The sequence below is a fragment of the Dipodomys merriami genome, unplaced genomic scaffold, assembly GCF_024711535.1.
Source record: "Dipodomys merriami isolate MVZ:Mamm:240054 unplaced genomic scaffold, mDipMer1.0.p SCAF_551, whole genome shotgun sequence".
NCBI lineage: Eukaryota > Metazoa > Chordata > Mammalia > Rodentia > Heteromyidae > Dipodomys > Dipodomys merriami.
Genome location: NW_027206126.1, coordinates 347,369 through 356,716, shown reverse-complemented (window position 1 = coordinate 356,716; position 9,348 = coordinate 347,369). Strand labels below are relative to the sequence as shown.

The 9,348-nt window shown below is 39.8% G+C and overlaps 1 pseudogene; it reads right to left on the bottom strand.

Moving 5' to 3' along the window:
* Positions 1-8,410: 8,410 nt before the first annotated feature.
* LOC138811968 (rRNA-processing protein FCF1 homolog pseudogene) lies at positions 8,411-8,969 on the bottom strand (annotated as a pseudogene).
* Between the last annotated feature and the right edge of the window lie 379 nt (positions 8,970-9,348).

Below are 9,348 nucleotides of genomic sequence, written 5' to 3'. Positions count from 1 at the left end.
CTGCTTCTTTCTTGTTTTTTTTTTCCTACTGCATAATTCTGAGACCTGTAACTTGGGATTGGTAGAATTTTTGTCTCCTCCAGCTTTGGTCTTTTGTGGCAGAAAGGCATTTGAGGTATGTGCTTTGTGGCATAGACACAGTTTTTACTTATCATGCTCCCTTTCCCCTTGTAGTTGTATCGCTTGTAACATCCTGTTTATCCACCCTCTCTGCCTAAGGACCTTCCAGGTGCATGGACTTTTAGATTGCCAAATCAGCAAGCCATGAAGTCACTGTGTAAGCAAGTTCCTAATAACTTTTCTCTCAGCGTCAGATCCCTTGGACCACCACTGATTGTACTTCCAACATTATGAAGACAAGTGAACAACTCTTACTGGAAAGGATAACAACGCACCATATAGGAACCGTTCTGGGAATCCAGAATATGCCTTAAGTCCCCAAATGGACATTTTCATTGTACTATCAGATCATAGAGGTCTAGTCAGAGGGCAGGCATGCATCGATTACCTCCCACAATGCCATCTTTTTTTTTTTGCCCTCCAGAGTGTCACCTTTGAGATATTATCATATATCTGTGTTACATTTTATGTGGGACTCTACTTTCAGAGGATCCTCAACTCTCAGACAGAACTCAGTGATGGGTGTGTCTTCCCAGACATTACTTTCCAGTAGATACCTTCTGTTTATTTCACTAACATAGGACAGGAAGAAATATGATATAGACAAAGTAACTAGAACCTAAGTTTATTTTTGACAGCTGCCTGTATTGTGCTAGGACAGCAAGAGAGAGGATGAAGTAGAGCCAAAACTATGATGAAATCATAATTACTGGTGACTCTACTGTTGTTTGTATATGACCAGGTAGTGAAAGGCAAGGATATATGGTAGGCATTTCTGGGAGCCTGGCTGGAACTATAGTTTCTAAATTTCCAAACAGAGGGATTGCATGTATCATGACTGTTTCCTTGGCAACCTAGATGAAGAAAGACAAAGGAAGAGATAGAAATGGGCTAATGGCCTCTGTGGAGTTGGCTTACATTAAAACCAGGTCTCATCCTAAGCTCCTCTTAGTCATCCTGCTGGAAAATGCTGATTTAATATTTGCTGGCAGCATTCACAGGTCACATGGCAGAAGGAACATCTGTTTATGGTTGGACTCACCCCCAGCAAAAGCATTAGAAAGGGCGGTGCTGGGCAGTGATGCTTGCTGAGTGAGGATCCAGGGAGAACACAGCAGACACTAAACCATGGAAGAGGGAACACAGGGGCTGGAGGCAACCTTATGGTCCCATTAGGCTCCCTGGGTACATACTCTGCCCTGAGTCTTACCCTCCCCACCACAAACTCCTGACTGCTAAAATAAACAAGTGAACAACAAACAACACATCGTTGTGGCCGGTTTGCTTCTGTGGCTCTTCTATCTGCTCATTCAGAAAGGGCTGTACTCTCTTCCCATCAACCCAGTTGACCCAGGGGCTACTCTGAAGCCCCCAGTCTTATCACTAGGGATAGGGAACCTCCAGCTGCAGAAGTTCAGTGATGAAGAAAGACAGGAAAGAGTATGAAACCATTTCCAGATTTCCCAAGCTTCTTATTTTGACTTCATTTTCCTAAATAAAACTCTGTGAATCATTTGCAAGGAGGGATAAGATTTAGAAATGGAAATGCTAAAATTTGGAGATTAACATCAAGAAAAATCACAAGGAAGACAGTAGTTTAGGAGCCAACAGATGTGATTTGAAATTACACCCCCATGTACCTACAAGGTGTGCTGTCTCAAATTATTATTCTGGACCCAAATTTCTCTCATAAATGGAATGACAATGATAACTATTTCACATGCCTGAATATTGAGAAAACATATGCTTTAAAAAAAAAGAAAAAAACCCAACACTATGAACTACTATAGTTTCTTTCAGAGGAAGAAGGGTCCTATTTTAGGAAGGTCTTTTTGTTCTGAGCTTCTTTTATGGATTTCCTTGACTTTGGACTTTCTGAGGATAGACCAGAAGGCAGCATCTGAGGAGTGGAGAGGAAATAAGAAAAGACCTGGTGAAACATTTGAAGTAGTGGGAGAGGAGATAAGGGTTTCTAAAGGTTCAGAGGTTTTAAGGGTTGCTAGACCTGGGTTCAAATCCTGCTTATGCCACAATCTGTGCAGCTCTGGGTACATTCTTTAGCTTCATTTTTCTCATCTGGAAAACTGGTGTCATTCCTTCTTCTCAGAGTTGTGAAGAATAAATGAAGTCATCATTGTGAAGTGCCTAGTACATTCTCTATTATTGCAGTTGTGAATGATATTGGAACTATACATCTCTCATTGGTAAAGGCATGTTGCCTAAATGATCAACCAAAACTTCAGCCACATCTCTGGCTCAATCTCATCAGAGTCCAGTGTCATATCACATACAGTTTAGACAGCCCAAAAAACAATGAGTTCTGGAGGGAGCTACTGAAGCCTCCACTGACTTTCTTATCCTTCCCTTCTCCCTTTCCCCTACTTTCCTGATCTAAAAAAAATGAAGTATTTGTTTTTTATGATTAGAATGATATATACAAAAGATCCATATTTCAGGCTGGGAAGGTGGCTCAGTGGTAGAGTGCTTGCCTTACGTGCATGAGGCCCTGGGTTTGATTCCTCATAAGCAGAAAAAAGCTGGAAGTGGCACTGTGGCTCAAGTGGTAGAGTGCTAGCCTTGAGCTGAAGAGCTGAGGGACAGAGCCCAGGCCCAGAGTTCAGGTACTATGACCGACAAAAAAAATCCATATTTGTGTACATAAAACAAAGTAATGTATGTGAGTTTTACAAACTCAGGCATGCTATGCAAAAAATAAGACATTAGAATGATTATTACCCTATAGAAATGGTTTAATAAACATAAGCTTGGATGTTCCATTTTTAATACTTCTTTGTTTTGTGTGTGCCAATCCTGGAGGTTGAACTCAGGGCCTGAGTGCTGTCCCTGAGTTTTTGTGCTCAAGTCTAGCACTGTACCATTTAAGCCACAGCTCTACTTTCTATTTTCCATTTTTATGTCAAGTACAGTCTTTTGCTTTTTCCATTCACAGTACCTAAGTGAAATAATGTGGGTTTGGGGGATTTCCCTAACTCCTCTCTGTTGCTCCACCTAGTTTCTCTAGGTTAAGTTAAATGAGTGCACTGGCAGGTTCAGTGGACCTGCCTGTGTGCCCTGGAGCAGGCCTGAAGGCTTGCGCATCCTCCTGGGCTTTGGTGATTAATTGGGAATAATTATCTCATGGACCTTATTTCCCCAGGCTGGCTTTGAATCATGATCTTCAATCCTCGGCCTCCTGAGTAGCTAGTTTTACAGGCGTAAGCTACCGACACCCAGTGAATGTTTATTTCTTAAGGCACAGTATCCTTCGAGAAGTATTCTCCAGCAACTTCATAATGAAACAGTGAAACCAGCCTTGGGCATGTCACTTAGGGATGCTAGGAAGATTTAGCACTATCAAGTAATTCTGTACTTCTAAAAAGTCACTCATGTTCTACCACAGAAAAAAAAAAAGTCTTGTACTCCTTTTCACATCTGTGGGAGCTCAAATAAGTGGGTAGCACCAATCCCTTTTCCTATCATCCTGGAGGGACTAAGGACGGCAGAATTGTCTTATTCCCTTTGGAGGAAATGTCTTCCTGTGTATCCTCTGCCACCAGAGAACTAGAGCCTGGAAGCCTGTTGTTGGGAGAACCAAAACTAGAATTCACCTGGTTGACTCTGAGTTTCTGTGGCAGATTTACTGTGTGTATACAGTAATGAGCTCCCTCCCGTGAGGGAGGGATTACCTATAATCTTTAATTCTCAAGGGATTTGCTTTAACCTCAGAACAGTGATAAATGCATGCCACCAGAAGGCTTGAACCTTGAATTACAAAAAGCAATGCAGAAAATTGACAACTGGCAAATTGTGGAATTATTCTTTGAAAATGTCTGCTAAAAAGGGTTTATCCTCATCGTCAACATCGTCACTGTCATCATAGATTATAATAATAATCTCCATAGACCACTGGTTATTACCATTCCTATTGTATACATCAGGAATCTGTAGCATTATAAACTAACTATGTTCAATATCCCTTTTCTGAAAACCTTGGGGTCAAAAATGTTTTGGGTTCTTTTTAGATTTTAGAATATTATATAGATATACATAATACAATAATGGGGATGGGTCATGTTGAAACATGAAATTCACTTTTGTCTCTTATGCACCTTATATACATAACATGAAGGTGATTTTATATAACATTCTCAATGTACCTGTGTTGTTGTTGTTTTAATTGTTTTATTTTATTGAGACAGGATCTCACTGTGTGACCCAGGCTGGCCTCAAACTCAATCTTCCTGCCTCAGTCTCTGAAGTAACTGAGACTACAAGTGCTAATCACATTGCCATGTGTCTATGGTTTTTGTTGGTGGTAGTGGTCTTGGAGCCTGGGTGCTGTCCCTGAGCTCTTTTGGCTTAAGACTAGTGCTCTGCCACTTTGAGCCACAGCACCACTTCCAGTTTTCTGGTGGTTAATTGGAGACTAATAGTCTTACAGACCTTCCTGCCTGGGCTGACTCTGAACTGTGATCCTTGATTTCAGCCTCCTGAGTAGCTAGGATTACAGGTGTGAGCCACCAGCGTGCATCTATGTTTTAACTGTGCCTTATCACTTGAAGTCATGTGTGGAACTTTCTATTCATACTACTTAAAAGTTTCAGATTTTTTTTAGCATTTTTAGCACCATTGATTTCTGAATTAGGTATTTTCAACCTCTACCAGGATTACATGGACATGGTCAGGTATAACAGATCAAATATAGAGGAAGAGGCTAAAAAGAGGGGGGAGTATATCATGAGTTCTGTGGAATACCAGATATTTTTGCAATCCCCTGAGATCCCTAGTTTACTGTCTCATAGGGTCAGCTCTACTCACATGGGGCTATTTAAATTCAAATGAGTTAAACTTAAATTAAAGTTAAAATTCAGTTCCTCAGTCACACTAATCACCTTTCAAGTGTTCAATGACCACACACAGCTAATGGCTACCATATTAAACAGTACAGATTTAAATAGCATTTCCATCAAGACAGAAAATTCTATAGACCAAGAACTGCTCTAGAGTGTCCTCATGAATGATAGGGTCTATTGTTAGAAAAGTGCAATTTTCAAATCCTGTTGTCTGGGCTACACTATGTTCATTTCCTAGAGAGTAGAAAGAATCTGCTTCCTCCAATTAAAGGAATAAGATGCAGTAGACAGCCTCTGTTTCTAGTCGTTCAAGAGACCTGACCACATTGTTAAGAGACAAAATTGTCTCCATGGCACAATAGCAGAATTCCTTTAGGTGCTATAAGTACATCGTATTTCTTTATTAGTAGTAGTATTTTATTGTTACAGGAGATATACAGAGGGGTTACAGTTACATGAGTCAGTAGTGAGTATAATTCTTTTTTTCTTTTTCATTTATTTATTTATTTATTATTGTGAAAATACCATACAGAGGGGTTACAATTACATGGGCAAGGTAATGAGTGCAAAGTTGTAAAGTTCATTTTTTTTTTTTTTTTTTTTTTTTTTTTTTTGTCGGCCGTGGGGCTTGAACTCTGGGCCTGGGCGCTGTCCCTCAGCTCTTCAGCTCAAGGCGAGCGCTCTACCACTTGAGCTACAGCGCCACTTCCGGTTTTCTGGTGGTTTATTGGAGATAGGAGTCTCACGGTCTCTCCTGCCCGGGCTGGCTTTGAACCGCGATCCTCAGATCTCAGCCTCCTGAGTAGCTAGGATTACAGGCGTGAGCCACCAGCGCCCGGCGTAAAGTTCATTTTTGACATAACATCTTGTACATTTCATTGTTGCAATGGGTCCACCTGTATCCCTATTTAAACAATTTGTTTTTTCCTTTCCCCTCCACAAATTATACCAACATCAAATACAGTGAAAACAGGGGTTATACCATAGGGGAGGGACATACAAAGCAACAAAGAAATATCTTATAAATATGTTAAACACAATAGCAAGAAAGAAAAAAAAACATTTGAGTCCTCATCTTGTGAGTATGAACCATTTCTACCTGTCTCTGACTTTTCTATTTAATGTGGCTTCATGGAGAAGTATACTCAGGGCCTTTCCTCTGGAGATTCCATCGGGTTTTGCTCACCGCAGCATCCTTTCTTCTTCTTTTTTTTTTTGTTCCAGTCGTGGGGCCTGAACTCTGGGCCTAGGCGCTGTCCCTCAGCTCTTCAGCCCAAGGCTAGCGCTCTACCACTTGAGCCACAGCGCCACTTCCGGCTTTTTTTCTTATGTGGTGCTGAGGAATCGAACCCAGGGCCTCGAGCATACAAGGCAAATGCTCTACAACTGAGCCACCTTCCCAGCCCCGCATCCTTTCTTCTTGCAGACAGTCAGTGGTAGGTAAAATCCTAAGCTTTAGATTGGATCTAAAGTAGAGAAGGGTTGGAAATGAAAAGAAGGAAATCCTATTTGTGTTTCAAGCCTAAATCAGAGATTCATTTATCACAACCAAAGCTGCATGGAAAGTTATTGACATTGATATGTCCTTTAATCAAATTTTAATTTGATTTTTGTTTGATATTCCTATGTATACCATTCTCTTGGGAAGCTAAAGGGAAGAAGTTAATAGTATTGTCAACATTCTTAGGTTGTTAAATATTAATTGTTGTCATCAAAACCCCTCTGCTATGGTTGGATATGTCACCTCCAAACTTCATGTGTTGAAACTTAATGGGCAACATATAATGACATTAAAAAGTGGGATGATCAAAGGGGATATAGGCCAAGAGAGCTCTTCTGCTCATGAATGGGATTAAGACCCTTATAAAACAGGCTTCCTAGAGCACTTTCCTTCTGGCTTGCTCTGCCATCTTCTGCCATGTGTAGACACAGCAGTTGTCCCCTCCAGAGGATGCAGCAGCAAGGCACTATCTTGGAAACAAACAGTGGAACCTGATAGTGCCCTGATCTTGAACTTCTCAGCCTCCAGAAATATGAGGAAAACAAATTTCTTGACTTTATAAATTATTCAGTCTCAGTTTTTTTTCTTATAGCCACACAAAGTGGACCCAAACTCCCAATCATGAACACTTAATTCACTTTCTTTCTTTTTGACCTTTCTGACTATTCTGACTTTTCTGAAAGTCTCCTTACTGAGCCTTAGTGACAGACTTTCTCTAGTTTTTTCTTCTTAATATTTTTGGTTGTTCATTAAAAAAAATGTCTTACTCTTTTCTTTCAACACCTTAAATGCTGATATTCTCCAAGATTCCCCTGTTCAACTCCTCCCTCATTTTGAACTCTGCTTAGACAACACCTGTATTCATTATTTTCTCTGCTTTCCACATATTAATTCTGTTCTAGTCACATCTCATGCGACTACAAACAGATGGATACTCAATGTCCTGCTAGCTGTCACACAGGCAATCCAAAGTTATTTTTATCACAAACACAACATAATTTTCTCTTCCCATCATTACCCCCCCCCTCTCTTTTCAGTTTCAGCTAAGGATAGTCATCACCAATTCCACTGATCTTTACTGATCAATTTTAACCATTGCTAAGGTTCTGTTATTCTAGGTTTTCTCCAGTAGCTAAGCCACAGCACTCTGAAAAAGCAATCCAATATCAAGTTCCTAAAAAACCTCATTGCATTGTTATCTTTTATCTCATTCTGAGCTTCTGACTTTTTGGAGTGAGAAGCTACTGGTTTCTCTGGCTCTCCAGACTGCAGATGGCCATTGTGAACCAATCTAATAAATATTTGCATTATCATTAATATATGCGTATATATCATTTATACATATATATTATATAATACCTTATATGCATATGTATATTATAAATCTAAATACATATGTGTGTATGTCTGTTGAAAAGCAAGAGTCATAGTCAGATGTTGTGGTGCAGCATATCTGTAATTCCAGTATTTAGTAGAAGGATCACAAGTTTGAGTATAGCCTGAGTTACATAACAAGTTTTAGGCCAGGCCATATTACATGGAGAGATTCTTTCTACACACTCACACACACAAATTATAGGAAATCTCTCAAATAATGAGATTGGAGGAGATCCTTCCTACTATGAGAAGTCATAATCTTTGAAATATAAAAATAATGGAAGAAGCATCAAGTTGTCTGCCTTGTTAATTAGTACTTGATGTATACCTTCTAATAACATGCTCATTTTCTCCATTAGATTGGAGTATCACTGAAAGTATCCTGTTTTTTCCTTTATTTTTTCAAAAACATTAAAAAGTGAGTATATTTAGCTATATTCAGCTCATAATAGAGCCAATAAGTGAAGAGAATAATAATCGTGCTGATTATTGAACTGGTATGAACTGGAAATAGAGAAAGTTGGTCCAAGGAAGGTAGTGGAACTGTGTCTTGCAAGAATTAAAGCTGAGGGACTCCATAATCCTCTGACAGCTGCTCAATGTTGTATCTATGATTAGGAATGTACATGATAGGAACTCCAGATATCTTCCAGATTCTTCCTTTAAGGTCACTGTCAACTGTAGCCACATTGTAACACTTGTGCTGAGTTACTCTTTGAACGAAGCAGTTATCCTGCATAGGTTCCTTGTGTGTGCATGGTAAACATTCAAATCATGGATCCTTGGCGATTCCTAGAGCCACTCAATACTTCTGCCCCAATTTCTCAGTTTCAGCCATTACACAGTCAGTTATGCAAGGGATACACTTGACATACCGACAGTCCATCATTGACTGTATTAAATCCAGTTTAGCTTTAATGGAAAAGTTGATAAAGTTGGTATCAACCAGGATGTGGAAAGATGGGCCCAGCTGTGCATTATATTGGAAAAATAAGCAGGAAGGATGTTGGAGGGCTTATTTTTCTTCAGTAAACTGGGATCCTTTTTTTTTCTTTCTTTTTAGGCTTTCACCTGTCCTTTTAGTCTTTCTCATCCCTCATACTAAGCATTCTTTTCATGGTTGTATACTTCCTTGTTTTCTTTGCTGCCCCTTGAAACAGAAATTGTAGAATTAAATCTCATTCGCTAAAAGTCCCTTTTTCCCTTCCTTCAAGTGCCTCCTTCAAGTCCCTTTCCTTTCTTCAAGCGCCTCTCCTTATGTCCTCCAAAACACAGGTTCTGCTAAAAGAAGCTTAAGACCTAAGCTCAGAATGAAAATAAACACAGGGATTTCATTGTAATGTTGAATCCCCACAAATCTGTCCCTGAAATTGGTCCAACTGCTCTTCTTGTTTTCTCCTTTTTAACAAAACGAGATATATTTCAAATTTCAATTTTTGGGGGGTGGGGATTGGTTGTGGGGCTTGAACTCTGGGCCTTCAGCTCTTCAGCTCAAGA